The following is a 14,968-nucleotide window of genomic DNA, read 5'->3' as shown; positions in this document are numbered from 1 at the left end:
TGTGACTTTACAAATAACATGAGGGCTTAATTGGAGTCAATTTCTCCCGAGGCCTATATAAAATACCTTAACTGGCTCAAGTAGGCTATGAGGCTTAACAGCGTCTTTTAAAAATAATACATATATATCATTTTGATGCTCAGAAAAATTGAGGGGCCAAATAAAACCAGAGTCAGTTGGGGAACCCTGTCCTAAATCATCAAATGAGAAACATGCAGTTTAAAGACATTTGCCAATGGATTGGGGAAGGAAGATGCTACGTCCATGGCAATAGATCCAACACATGATTCCTATCTGGGTTTTGCATCCCTAAATATATTGTGACATTTTCATTGTTTTCACAGCCCTTCAAGTAATGAAAATGTTTAAAAATATTAACAATATTCTGAATAGGATGTATACATACATGCAACCAAGTGAATGGAGCATTACTGCCAAAAAAAAGGAGGCAAGTGAAAAGGGGAGAAAGTAGAGAATATGTCTGTCTGCCCTATATTAACCACCAAAATAACAAAATACAAATAGGAAGATTTGTTCTAATTGAAATGTTCATAAAGTTGGGAGATGTCCAATGTCACCAGGGTGTTTGGGGTTATCTATAACACAAATGTATGTATTAGGACTCATTATAACCAGTAATGAAATTAACTAAATACTAATATGTACTGCCATGCAGTTAAATACTATCACACCTATAACACAAACAAAACTATTAATTTGACTTTCATTCATCTTTCTGTCTCACAAAAACAGCAGACTTATCCTCATAAGATGGACGCATTTAATTTCAATATACTGGACCCTTAATTTCAACATATTTTTGTGACTCAATTCCCACCATTAAAAACAAAGCAAACAACCACATTTTTATGGCTTACATCTGACACCAGCATGGCGTGGGGAAGAGTGTCAGTTATGAGTCCCACTGACTCAGCAACTGCAGGACCTGGGGACCCGGGGGATCCAGGCAAGACAGGCAGACCTTACCCCACAAAAAATACAAGAGAAGACATCTTGATTTTTGTACACTTCATTTTGGCCCATTCTACCCCTCACCTTCCCATGCAAATTATCCCCAGTTTGTTGTTGTAATACAGTTTGTGTTCTCAGTCAACTTGCTTGGTAAAATAAATATAAACTGCTGAAAGATGTGGTAAAGGACAACATAGCTAAACCAGCAAGGATGATGAGGAAATATATGTCCTTGCAGTGAAGAGAAGTGGACCCACCAGAAAAGTTTCCAAGGCAGGAAACCCGGAAGAAACCACAAAGGTCTGAAACAAATAAAGTAAAATTGCTAATTATACATCATCACAGTTATATGGCCGATAGCCTTTCCCCTGAATTCACAAACAGTTAGGCGCTACTACTTTGTAGCTCAGCCCCTTTAATGTAGCTGAAATATGATTGGTCTCAACTGAACATTTTGGTTTTAACAACCCTGTTTTTGTTGTTGCATTGGGATCTTCGCTAATTGCAATGTGGTTGCAGAAGCATATTTTGGCAGACTTTTGAAAATGGCCATGAAATGATTGGGGAGAATGTAGACCCACCGGCTGATCAGGTGAGGATGCAACATGGGGTCTGGGGGGCCCCAGAGGTCCGCTGAGGCCAAACCGTTCCTCACCACGTCTGAGGGGCACTGGAGGTCCACTGGTGCCTGGCTGGCCCTCGCCACTTCTTGGGGGGACTCGAAGTTCACTGGGGCCCGGCTGGCCCTCGCCATATCTGGATGGGACTGGAGGTCCACTGGGGCCCGGCTGGCCCTCGCCATATCTGGATGGGACTGGAGGTCCACTGGGGCCCGGCTGACCCTCGCCACGTCTGGAGGGGACTGGAGAAATATGCAAAAGGACTATTGTTAAGTTACACTAATAGGCTATCAAGAAAGATCTGAAAGATTAATATCAAAGGTGAATATTGAATAACAAGGCAAAACCATAAGTTACAGGACATTACTGCCATTAATAAGGCATTATTCAACACATGATCAGAGAAGGAGAGAGCCATTAAGTTTCTTACCCATGAGATTGGCTCAAATGCCTGAGGCCTTGGGTTTTGAAAACTCTGTGAAGGGTTGGTTTCCTCATCTCTTCACATCTGAGGAGAATCTACATTATATTGGATCTTATCCCAGCCCCGAAATGTATGGGTGTGATCAAATGTCTCCCAAAGAGCGAGAGAGATTCACGACATGGTATGAGACAGTACGTCATAGTACCTTTGATTTCCATAAAGAGATGGAATTATACTGTAACAATGATGTGGTTATCCTGCGAGACGGATGCCTCAGATTCAGAGAAGAGGTAATCAAAGATGCAGCCATTGACCCCTGGAGTTGTATAACTATTGCATTGGCATGCATGAAAACCTATCGTACAGCATCCATAGCTGTACGATAGGCATCCATAGCTATTCCATCGCCTGACAACTACCGTCGACAATTCAAGTCATAATCTAGCGGGTCCATTCAATGGTTGGAGTACTTGTCCCAGGATAACAAAATTTTTATTCACCATGCTTTGAATAAAAGGGAGAAGAATATTGGACCCTAGTATGTAGATGGATACACACAGATTGACGATGTTGAGACAGTGTATGAGTACAACGGTTGTTTCTTCCACAGTTGTAAATCTTGCTTTGTGCCCCAGGACATGTGTCTTAACCCAAAATACTTTTGGGGATATGTACCAAGATTTCTAAGACAAATTGGAATCTTTACAGGCTGTTTATGGGTTGAAAGTGAATGTGATGTGGGAGCAGGAATGGACAGAACTCAAAAAGTCTGATCCTCATGTTTGAGCTTTCCTTTCCACCTATGACATACCCGAACCCTTGGAACCCCGACAGGACTTGTATGGAGGTCGTACCAAGGCTTTGACATTACGCTATATAGCGCAACCAGATGAGACAATTGGATATGTAGATTGTACATCCCTTTATCCGCATGTAATGAGTTCCTCTTGTTACCCTATGGGTCATCCTGAAATTATTCACCGTGACTTTGACTTACCGCAAAACTATTTTGGTCTGATAAAAGCAACGGTTTACCCTCCTAGGGGTTTGTTTATACCAGTGTTGCCTTACAAGGGACATCAAGTAAAACTTTTCTTTCCCCTTTGTCGCACCTGCAGTGAAAACTACAACTAGGAAAAGCCTTGTGATAATTCAGATCAAGAAAGAGCCCTGACAGGTGTATGGGTGACCGTTGAATTCTCTAAGGCTATAGAGAAAGGGTATTGTGTGGCCAAAATCTTTGAAGTGTGGAACTTTTCCAGGAAATCAGACACTCTTTTTAACGAGTACATCAAGACCTTCTTGAGATGCAAGCAAATGGCTTCAGGGTATCCTCTATCAGTCACAGATCAAGAGAGCAAAGACAAATACATTCAGGACTATTATGACAAAGGAGGTATACACCTTGACCCTGACAAAATAGAGGTCAACAAAACCAAAATAAATCTGTAAAAATGATTTCTTAACTCCCTTTGGGGTAAATTATCCCAGAGAAGTAATATGCTAACAACGTTGATCATTAAAGATTCCGAAGAATTTATGGAATTTGTTTTTTAGGAACAATACGAAATTTAATTTTTCATTCTTGAGTCAAGACATTGCCCTGGTGCAATGGAGACGTAACAAGAAGTGGGTTCTACCCCCGGGTAATGTAAACGTGTTTCTTGCAGCATTTACCACGGCCTATGGTCGACTTGAACTATACACCCTCATGGAGCAGCTGCAGAGGAGGGTTTTTATCATGACACAGACTCGGTGGTCTATGTAAGCAAATCGGGTGATTGGAACCCCCCGCTTAGCAACTATCTGGGTGGTTTAACGAGTGAACTCGAAGATGCTGACCATATCATAGAGTGGTCATCCTGTGGTCCCAAAAGCTATGCTTTTAGGATTAAAGACAATCACATGATATTGAAAGCCAAAGGCGTGACTCAAAACTATGAAAATGCCCCCCGTGTAAACCTGGAATCAATCACACGCTTAGTCGAGGGGTTCATAAATGACAGGAATTGTGAATTATAAATGTTGAACTCCTACAAAAAGATTGTTAGGGATAAAAAGGGGTTCCATCTATGTAATGCCCCACTTCCTAAAAGATTCCGGGTAGTCTATGACAAGAGATTGCTTTTACCTGACGGGACCACCTTGCCCTTTGGTTACTGACTTTATGTTACAAGCCCCGTGTGTCTTAACCCTTAACCACTTTACCAAAAGAGCAACTTCTATCTACAGAAATCTATTATTGTGCAGCGCTTCACTTTTTTTTCACACAATAAAACGTCTTGCAAGAGTCATTTCAGGGGCCGGCCTACAATGTCTATTCAGTTATATCAAGATATAAGATATAATTCATTTACACCTAATCATTTCAAATTTGAAGTCCTCTGCCTTTGCCAGTATGTCTATCAGCTGTCTCTTTCCAAAAGATGATGGTCGCTTGATGGTTAACTCCAGCCCCAGACATCTAATGACAATGGTCCCCTCCTCAAAAGAGCGGTAGGGGAACCGACCTTTTCCACCACATTCATCTAGCAGGGAAGACACATGGAGCTTGGCATGGATAACATACTGTAGATATCAAACATAAAATGTTACATATTACATTACTGGTAACACTAAACAATACAATTACATTTTGTCTGCAATCATTTGATGTGACTAAATGTATCTGCAATCTATTCATGTGACTAAATGTATTTGTAATCTATTGATATGACTAAATGTATCTGCTGTTTGCTATTGTCAGAAAGGAAATCACTATAAACATACTACATTTAGAATTGAAGATGTCTTTATCCGTCTGAACTAGATCTGCTCGGTTCCTCCCACCCTCCTGTGGTCCAGTTGTGTTTACACCTACGAACAATTAAAGAGCATGGTGCAGAATGACACTTGACATAATATAGGACAAGTATAATCACCCACTGAATAATAATATGCTTAGGAAAACAAGAAACACAGCAAACACATTGTCTGGCTTTTAATCTGCTTTTCAATAGTGCTTTACCTGCAAAGGAAAGACCAAATTCTCAGACAGCTCCAGTTGGCATGACAACCTGTTGCGCTCCACTAGTAGCCTCCTTTTGTTCTCCATGTTTCTTCAAGATGAGGACAACAGCTTTCACCCCAAGATCCTCAAAATCTGACAACTTAATAAGAATAACATGTATTAAAACAAATGACTTATTACATTTTCTGTAACACAATCATTCTGTCTAAGTAATCTCTGAACCTATATTAACCGTTTCTTCTTTCATACTTCTTATCTTAAGCCTATGTGAGGTAATGAAACAGTAACACTTTTTAAGCTCACACTTATCAGGGACTAATTAGCAGCTTTTAAGTAAAAGCCAATAGCTGCAAGGTCACTGGTTCAAATGACTGGAGGGTTTCTGAAATCAAATGTAATTAATACCTAATAAGGGTCCAATAAACTACCTTTGAAACACACTGGCTTAAAATTGTGGGCTAAAATATAGCGTTAGGCTGCCATCCTACTCTGACCTGGGTTCTAAATGTCTTTACGTGGTTGGTCATCAACTCTTCTTGCCCTAACGTCTTCAGTCACCTGTCCTTTATCCCTTGACTCCCTGAGCTCCTCAGTCATCTTCTGGAATTTCCTCCTCTCCATCTCACCGAAAATCCCCATCTGCCACAGAGGGTTGTCAGGTCACCTGAGATGCCAATATTGTTGACTGATGTCAACTTTAACAGAGGATATTGTGGTGGTGAAAGTGTTGTGAGCTATTGGCTTACTTGAACAAGACAGGATCCCCTTCAAACTACTCATTCTCCCCTACAAAGCGCTCAATGGACTGGTGCCCTCGTACCTTACTGACTGTCTGCACTCCTACATTCCGACCTGCTCACTTCACTTATCTAACAACGGCCTTATCATTCCTTGGAACAGGCTCCGCTCCATAGGAGACGTTGCTTTTAGCAGTGCAGCCCCCCAAAATAGCACACAAAAACGTATAAAAACTGGCACGAATCTCCAGTTTATTGTACAGATTCGGTGGTACAAGACAATGGGTGCTCTTGTTCCAGCGCCACGGGACACAGTTCCACCATGACAGAGCTAAGAGCACACCATTTAAACAGATATTCAACTGACTAACAGGTCAGATACAGTACGTTATAAACACCCAAACAACGCAAGTGACCCATGACTGTATCAATATTATAAAGATATTATAGTCCACACATAAGATGACCAAATAATATATGATAATATACGCCATTAAGCTGACACTGTGAAGCAACTTAGTCACGCGGCTTAGTCATGCGTAGCTTGACCTCTTTCTAAATATGTTGGAAAACAAATGGCTTTATGTAATGAAGAGTACATGTGTAATAAAACAAATCACTTTTAAATTATTCTCTAATTAAACATAACGGAATACCCATGTCGACTGTTTTATTGGTGTGGCATGCGTCACCTAACTGTGATTGCGCCCAGGTGCGTCTCGTTATTGGTGGGTGGGGTTTTCCCTATACATTTCCAGTGTTTCCCAGTGGCCAGAATATTCCCATTATATGAAAAGGTTGGCCTGCCTTGAAAGGACAAGAGAAGTGAAGGTGAAGGCTGCATCAAGGGATTTGCGCTTCATTGGCCAGTCAATTCAGGTGTGATAGTGGCAGACTGAATAAAAATGCTTTCTTCCTGTTCACTCGAAACAAATTAGGAAAAATGGCATCTCTTTGTACTTCCATAATAACTACTATGTAATTAGAGTCTAGCGGTATTAGTTATTAGATAACAGCATAACTCCAGCCAACATGTTTCAGAACAATGCCTTCAGGACATCCAGAGCTGATGAGCATGAACCTCCTCAAACGCAACAAGACAGAGGCTCATCAGCTCTAAATCCACTCTCTACAAGCATCACCATTGATGGGTTCCCTGTCCCTCTGTAAACACAAGTCAAAAGCATTGGTGTCTCCCTGGATAGTTCACTCTCTTTCGAACCCACATAAAAACCAGCACCCAGACAGCATTCTTCCACCTCCGCAAAATCTCCAGGCTCCACCCCTCACTGTCACACTCTGGCACCGAAAACCCTATCCATGCCTTGGTTACTTCCTGACTAGACTGCTGTAACACTCTACATCACCAGATGCCCACCAATCTCATCAATAGATTCCAGCTGGTTCTGACCTCTGCTGCCAGAATCCACACTAGCACCAGATCAACTGAACACATCAAACCAATACTGGCTCCCTGTGCAATCTTGTATTAACTTTAAAATACTCCTTCTCACCTACAAAGTCCTCCACAACCTGGCACCCACCTACCTCTCTGATCTTCTCACCATGTATGCCCTCTCCTGCTCCTCCTCTGCTGGTCTCGTCTCGCCCCCATTCCACCTTTGCACCGTGGGTGCCCAGGCCTTTCGCTACTATTCCCAACCCTACCCCCTTAAACCAAACCCTTACCCTAAACCAACCCTACCCCCTTAAACCAAACCCTTACCCTAAACCAACCCTACCCCCTTAAACCAAACCCACACCCTAAACCGGGTTTGTATCCTCTTCCCAACCCCTCCCTCCTCTTTTTATCTGTCCTATTTTGTCTGGTCCTTTGATTTTATATTGCTTAGATTTGATATTGCTGTTGATTGATGCACTTGATATTATGACTTTATGTATTGCACTTCATTTTATGTAGGCCTACATTTAATGTAAGATGTCCTTGAGTGTCCTGAAAGCGGCCACCAAATTAAAATGAATTATTATTATTATTATTAGTAGTAGTAGTAGTAGTAGTAGTAGTAGTGAATCGGGGGAAAAACAACCCCCAAAAATATGGAATTGGCCAGCTAATATCATTATTTAAATAATAATCTCACTTTAAAACCTGCTTTAAAAATTATCCAACAGGATCAGTCATTTGAATTGAGAAATTTCTCGTATTTTTCGGACTTAAAAAGGATTCCTGTGGAAAGACGCATCATTGAATGGAGAGGTGAAAGTGATTCTCAACATTTGACATCAGAATGCAGGACTATATTTTTTATGTTGGAATAAACATTCATCTGAGAATACATACCTTTCCCCTTCAGCACCTCTGAACAAAACAAGTTATAGGCAGACACACTGCTCTTATAAGCAGCAGCTTTGTGGCACCGGGTCTTGCAGGAGGTATTAAGTGAACGCCCATAGTTACCAATCCGGTTCTGTCATTTGAAAGGAAAGCATTGTCGTTAAATGTAACTCAACTAAAAACATTCAGCAATAACACTGTATAACTTCTGTGTTGATAAAATGTTGTTTACAGTACCGTAATTAAACATGATTTTACACTGTTGCCTGATCCTGCCTAATCCGCAGTGTTTTAGTGGTGGGTTGTTTATTCTTTAATTCACAATATTCTAATAATACAGGGGGTTAGGGAAAAAAAACACTTGGCCTGGGGTCGTTCAGTGGTCTTGTGCTGTCGTGGAATGTCTCCCCATTATGCTTGCACAAATCCAATGCTTTTAAATGCATGAGGTGAAATGAAAGTGTGAACACTTCTGGATGCTGGGTATCAGAACACAGCCTTTTTCTTTCCCCGAAATCAATTTGCCCCCCCAATCCCTCTTTCCACTAACCCCTCAAAATACACCAACCCTGTAGTCACAGGTCCCTAATTCCACCTCCCTCTCACCCCTTCCCTCAATTTCATACCTTAACTACAGACACAGGTAGTCCTGTAGCTGCAGCAGCCTCCGTGGCCCTCTCATACCCTGTTCATGATAAGACACAAGGGTACCCCTGTTAGCCGTTATGTTTCTTCCTACAAAAACAATATATGGAATTTTAAATTGTAACATGGGTGTATGTAAGTGTTTCCTTGTCTATGAACAAGAGACTTCAGGCCTTTTGTTCAAACTGAAAGGTAATTAGCCGTTGCCAGCAAGACCAAAAGCCCTTGGTCATTATTGTAGTAGGAGCCAGTCTTTTCATTATACCGCACTCACATAGACTACTGCAGGTTACAATATGAAGCAAATGAAAAGCACTTAAAGCAGCAATCAGCAGTAGAAACAATAAAGCATCTTCCATCTTCTTGGGACTGGGCTGGAGAAATGTTACCACTCAAATTCATAGCCAGAGCTATAGATGCAAGGCCCGACCTTCCTTGATATAGCTTGAGGCTACAGTGGTTACATTTACTTTGTTAAAAAAAATTGGAGTTAAACTAGCTTTTATTTGGGGTTCTGGTGGGGTATGACAAACTAAGCTCATAAGGCATTTATAAGTTATCAAGAATCAATGGGTACATATTCATTTTTAAATCCAAAGATGTATAAACTGCTGATTTCCCCTTTAAAAGCCTAAAGACAAGTAGCTAACTAATCTAATTAGTTAGCTAGAGGCAAACATTGAAGGTTATTGTTGAACATACCTTTTTATTTTTACCTTTAACTAGGCAAGTCAGTTAAGAACAAATTCTTATTTACAATGAAGGCCTAGGAACAGTGGGTTAACTGCCTTGTCCAGGCCATGGAACCTTGGTTGATGGGAGACGCCGTCACTGAGTGGGAACAAAGAAATTACAGGTAGCTACGTGATGATAGCTAGCTAACATTCTTTTGGTGGTACTAGCCATCTCGAAGACTATAACTATGAAAATCAGGGTTTAAACAGCTGTGTTATAATTAAAGCATGTGTTTAACTATACTTGCATATACCGTAATGAAGTTGTAGAATAACTTTCCTTACATTTACACGGTACACTCCCGATCAAAAACTCAAGGACAATTACCCGCGAAACCCAGGACTGACACTAAAAATCTCCCGGGAAAGATTTTGGGGGTTGAGTATCACAGTACAATGTGGTTCTGTATCACTATTCAAAAGGTAACACACCACACGTGGAATACCACATTCACCATATAGTGTGATTAGTGGCTAATTGTGAGGATATGTGTTTTATGCACTACAGCCCACCACCACATTTGTGATTGAATATTGTATGCTGTATCTGCATGTGTGTGCTGGAAGTAACATTTTGCCCCAGATAGTGTGCTGAGAAGCTGTGGTTAACCTTGAGCGAGAACAGTATGCTTTCTATGCAGGTGCAAATAGCTCAGTGTTACAGACCTGTCTCTAGGGTGTGGGAGCGTAATCTACACAGCAACAGCGCTGGAGATCTGGAGCGCTGTGAGGCTGGGACCAGCCTGGGCACAAACACCAATTATAGCCCACTAAGTCTAAACCACACTGAGTCTCTACTCTGACCGGCTGGCTCAGAAGCAGGAACTACTTCTGTCAGGAGTATTAAAAGATACCGGTGGGAACATGAACATGCCGATCCGGACCATCCCAAATATAGTCACTGTGTGACGTGTCCGGTGAGAATGCAGGCCATGGAACTTCAGCTTCTGGGAACTGAGTACAGATCCTTGCGACCGCGCATTATGTTGAAACAAGGTAATGTTGCAGATGAGTGCCAAGACAATGGGCCTCACATTTAAATTGCCTGCCCAGTCAACCACCATGTGACACTGCTCAATTTACACCAGCAAATCGATGCCGGCTGTAAACTGCCATATTCTTTAATGTTGGTGGCTTATGGTAGAGAAATTCTCACATGTATATACACATCACAATTTGATCATGTACGCCATTGATATGGACAATGGCAAGTGAAACACCAATGCTTGGAGTATTTTTATTGACAAATCTACAGCTCACACTATATGTACAGTTTTAAGTATATTTTGACAGCACAATCAAATAGTGAAGAACATTGCAGGCCCGTGGTAATTTCTTGCACCTTCATGACCAAACCCTGTGGGAAGGGGAAGGGGAAGACAATTTAGCCAAATGAAGTTACACAGTCAACCACTAGGACAGCAATGGGGCAAGATCAGTATTCTTATAGTCATCAAAATCTCAGGGAGAGAGTTCAAGAATTGAATCATCATTTGCTCACCCCCACATATAAAAACATGGACCTGGTATAGTCACTGAAACAATGGCAGTGACAGACTTAATTAAACAAGCCACTTCCCCTGTACAAATGAAACATACCTGCTCAGTTGATATTGAGGCGTCAAGGACATTTATTGCAAACACAGCCTCAGGGAACCTAAAGTGGAAAGGAAAAAGTTTAGTGCAGCACATAGCGAGAACAGATGCTAAAGTGGAGCTCATTGAAGCCTCAGAAATAAATGGAACGGTAGGAGTATAATCAGTGTACTCATATGGCAGAATATTGTCATCACAGGCTGCTGAAATGTAAAGTCAGTGTAGCTCAAGCTCTTACCTTTGGCCTGCTGTTCATTTTGCGATGTAACCCTAAAACGGCAGCATCAGCCAACTATCCATGCCTGAAAGATAAAAATGGTGTCAAGAAGAGCAGAGGGAAGCCATCTTCATAATCTCGTATATACACACTGAACAAAAATATTAATGCAACATGTAAACTGTTGGTCCCGTGAGCTGAAATTTCCCATGCACACAAAATGCGACTGAAAATGTGCACAACGCATTTCCATCCCTGTTAATGAGCATTTTCTTTGCCAAGATACTCCACCCACTCTACGGGTGTGGCATATCAATAAACAGCATGACCATTATACAGGTACACATTGCGCTGGGGACAATAACAGGCAACTAAACTGTGCTGTTTTCACAAAGCCAGACATTGAATGATAGTACAATTGGCATGCTGACTACAAGAACATCCACAAGATCTGTTGCCAGAAATTGTGAAATTTGAGACTCCAACCAGACAGCTGATTAAACTGGGGGATTTCTATCAATTAAAGCCTCTGTGGGGGAACTTGCCTACCTGGCTAAATAAAGGTGAAATTAGACTAATTCTGGTTGGCTGGGCCTGGCACCGCTGCCCAGTCATGTGAAAGCCATAGATTTATTTCAATTGACTGATTTATGAACTTAGTAAAACCATTGTAGTTGTTACATGTTGAATTTATATTTCAGTAAAATAGCTGATACATCAGATAGGAGCGAAAGACAATGCTGAGTGTTCTTCATGGTTAATCTGCTGAACTATGCTGTCATCATTGTATCGGCAATGGTTAAAAGTGTTCCAGCTGCAGTAGACAACTTACGGGCAACTGTAGTGATGAGTACGACGAGAGGTTCCAACCATCCGACAACAACTGAGGAACAAATAAAGCTAGTTAATTTTAGCTGCACGTAGAGGGACAGGGTCCTTTTAAAATTATACTGCAGACCGTTTCAGTGATCTAAATTCTTTCACATAGTCTCAGAGAGATTCCCAATGATACTTTAAACATCATCAACGGCATAGTATATAACAAAGCATATGGTTCAAAACTAAGGATTCCATGCAAAGAACTTACCAGGAGTGGGGGATGTCCTGGTTCCTTTAATAAGGTCAGCTTAAAGGTGGTTTTAACCTAAAAGGAAAATAGTCACTTTATCCATTTGTCCAGTCAAAGCAATTAAATAATGCTGCCAAATGGAAATCCATCAGTTTGAAAATGTGTCAGAAATCACTTCTGTCCACTACTCTTATTCAAATATTCATCACATAGGTTAGATATTAAGTACAACGAGTTGGATGTGAATCCATGCCATACCTGATCGTACACCATTGTCACCCAGGATTGAGCAGATTGATCTTCATAATCTAAAAGGTTAGAAAAGCATGATAAAATAACAGGCAGCGGTTTAAGCGGAACAAACAGTTAAAAACGCAAATCCATGTCTGGTCAGTAGAGTTGGCGTTTCCTCATTTATTTCAGATGTCCCTACCAACATGTTTCTCATCATATCAGACATGGGGTTAAATTCTACCACAAAACTACGGTACTACCCGACATACCTAGGTAGCTAAACATGAAGCAAATTCTCTTAGCCAACTTGACAGAATCACTTGTCCACCAGCTACTCTTAAACTAATGTATGCTTGATATAAAAATACAATGAGTTTGATGGGAATGCGCGCCATACCTGATCGTAAACCATTTTCGCTGAGTCATCATCAGGATCAAGTAACGTTAGGTTGTACACCATAATCTGAAAGGTTAGAAGAGTATAAGATACCAGGTAACAATTCAAGTGGAATGAACAGTTAAAAGCGCAAATCCTTGTCTGGTCAGTAGTCGGCGTTTCATCAAAAGTCCCTAACATAAATTGAATCATAAACGAGAAGACAGTGTTAATTCGAAAATGTCTATGTAAATTAATAAAACAATGTCTAGTGAATCCAAAAAGATGTAACGTTAGCCTCGTTAGGTAGTATACTTGAGCTGGTGTTAAAAATGTGCACGTGGCGGCTCAGGCCAAGACCGCCAGAGCCCAGGAAATTACGATTAAACAGCTCTTTAAGCGCTATGTGTTCATGTATTGTTGTAGTATTATATTGTTGCAATAAAATAGTAATGTCAAATTACGTCCGTAGATTAAATATGCAGTTGCGATGAGCAACTATCTTCATTACTCCAGTTACGGCTGGTATGCACTCCCCCCCCAAAAAAAATACTCTAAATTAATCTACAAGCGACCGAAAACACCCATTCCGCAATGAACAGCTCAATACATTCGCGGTGAGATGTACATACCGGCTGCAAATGAAAATAATTACTCAGCGGAACTGTGTTCAACGAACGTATTTTTACATTAATGTTAGCAGAGCTGATGATGAATGGAAGTTTGAATCGGCAACGCACTGATAACGTTACTAGTTTTAGGCCAGGCATGAAAATACACCATGCAATACAAAAAGCCAAATAGGTACGTAGGCCACACAAAATACACATTTTAAGTAGTAGGCATAAATAGTCGAGTTCTTTTAACGTTACATTATCTTCCAAAGCAAATAAAAAATGAATAGTTACCATTTTGTGGCCCACGCAATAAGACCTGTACATCATTCACTGTTGAGTTAAGCGCGGAAGAGGATTTTATGAAGGGGTGACGTTGGTATTTATACTCTCACACTGCTGCCTTGTGGGAAAAATCGGTTTCACATTACATGATGTCATACATAGCCATACTGTCGAAGACAGTACATTGCGTGATAACACGTTTTCCCGAAGCCGCACGCTCACTTGTGCGCGAGTTTCATTCAACATTGATTTTGTTCTACCAGAAAACATTATGGTTTTACTCCCACTGACTGAGACACGGAGGGCATAGTTTAGCCTTTTCTTTTCATACTGGTAAATTAGCTAGCCTGATTAAGCAAGATAGCCATAGTCTGACTAAGCAAGACAGTAGACTATACTAAAGTTTACCAGGCCAGCTCTGATAAACAATATGGGCTTGCATTTCTGGTTCCTAAACCCCAATCTAATGAGTGTGTAGTCTATTTTAATTTCCATTTCAAATCTATCTGACCTAAGACAGGGACTTTTTACTAGGATTAAATGTCAGGAATTGTGAAAAACTGAGTTTAAATGTATTTGGCTAAAGTGTATGTAAACTTCCGACTTCAACTGTATTTGCATACACTAGAGATGTCACAATGAACGGATATTGCTCACCTTAACCCAATTTCGTTTTTTTATACATTTTAGAGAGGAAGATGAAGACAGAACCTTCAAAGACTGAAGACGGGAATGACTCCACGTTCAATGGAACAGATGCATCACAGCTCAGCGTAAGAGGTGCCTCCCCTCCCTCCACTGATGTTTTGAAGTCGAGTGAGGAGGATGAAGATGCACTTTCCTCTGTGACAAAAGCCATAGAGACCAGAGCTTCAAAAAAGAGAAACAAAAAACATCTCCGGCCCTAAAGATAGCACAGAAACGTGGCAAAATAAGGCCATGCCTCTCTCCATCCTCTCCCCCCTGGACACCCAGCCCTGTCAAATCCATAAAAAAAACGCTAATCTAGCCACATCTCTTAACAGTGGGTCAGCGAGGAGGTGGAGGACTGAGGATGAACCAGACCAAGAGCCTAAACTGTTCCCCCTCAAACCAACCAGGACTCCGGGACACCAGCTAAACACTTCAAAGTACTACAC

At 41.0% G+C, this 14,968-nt stretch overlaps 1 long non-coding RNA gene and 5 other non-coding genes across 6 annotated transcripts; all 6 read right to left on the bottom strand.

Moving 5' to 3' along the window:
* Positions 1 to 10,661: 10,661 nt before the first annotated feature.
* On the bottom strand, positions 10,662 to 13,934 carry LOC129814247 (uncharacterized). The gene is made up of 8 exons (XR_008753242.1): positions 13,839 to 13,934; positions 12,952 to 13,017; positions 12,579 to 12,628; positions 12,339 to 12,395; positions 12,084 to 12,134; positions 11,273 to 11,336; positions 11,038 to 11,095; positions 10,662 to 10,795 (listed from the first exon to the last, which is right to left on the bottom strand). It is a non-coding gene; the product is annotated as an uncharacterized LOC129814247 (long non-coding RNA).
* LOC129814622 (small nucleolar RNA SNORD47) lies at positions 11,164 to 11,236 on the bottom strand. Its single transcript, XR_008753333.1, has one exon. It is a non-coding gene; the product is annotated as a small nucleolar RNA SNORD47 (small nucleolar RNA).
* Positions 11,961 to 12,044, bottom strand: LOC129814624 (small nucleolar RNA snR60/Z15/Z230/Z193/J17). The gene has a single exon (XR_008753335.1). It is a non-coding gene; the product is annotated as a small nucleolar RNA snR60/Z15/Z230/Z193/J17 (small nucleolar RNA).
* LOC129814618 (small nucleolar RNA SNORD79) lies at positions 12,207 to 12,283 on the bottom strand. The gene has a single exon (XR_008753329.1). It is a non-coding gene; the product is annotated as a small nucleolar RNA SNORD79 (small nucleolar RNA).
* Positions 12,465 to 12,534, bottom strand: LOC129814630 (small nucleolar RNA SNORD75). The gene has a single exon (XR_008753340.1). It is a non-coding gene; the product is annotated as a small nucleolar RNA SNORD75 (small nucleolar RNA).
* Positions 12,702 to 12,781, bottom strand: LOC129814623 (small nucleolar RNA SNORD74). Its single transcript, XR_008753334.1, has one exon. It is a non-coding gene; the product is annotated as a small nucleolar RNA SNORD74 (small nucleolar RNA).
* Positions 13,935 to 14,968: the final 1,034 nt, after the last annotated feature.

Source organism: Salvelinus fontinalis, chromosome 17 (genome assembly GCF_029448725.1).
Source record: "Salvelinus fontinalis isolate EN_2023a chromosome 17, ASM2944872v1, whole genome shotgun sequence".
Lineage (NCBI taxonomy): Eukaryota > Metazoa > Chordata > Actinopteri > Salmoniformes > Salmonidae > Salvelinus > Salvelinus fontinalis.
The sequence above is the reverse complement of the archived record's forward strand: the minus strand, read 5'-3'. Positions and strand labels throughout refer to the sequence as shown.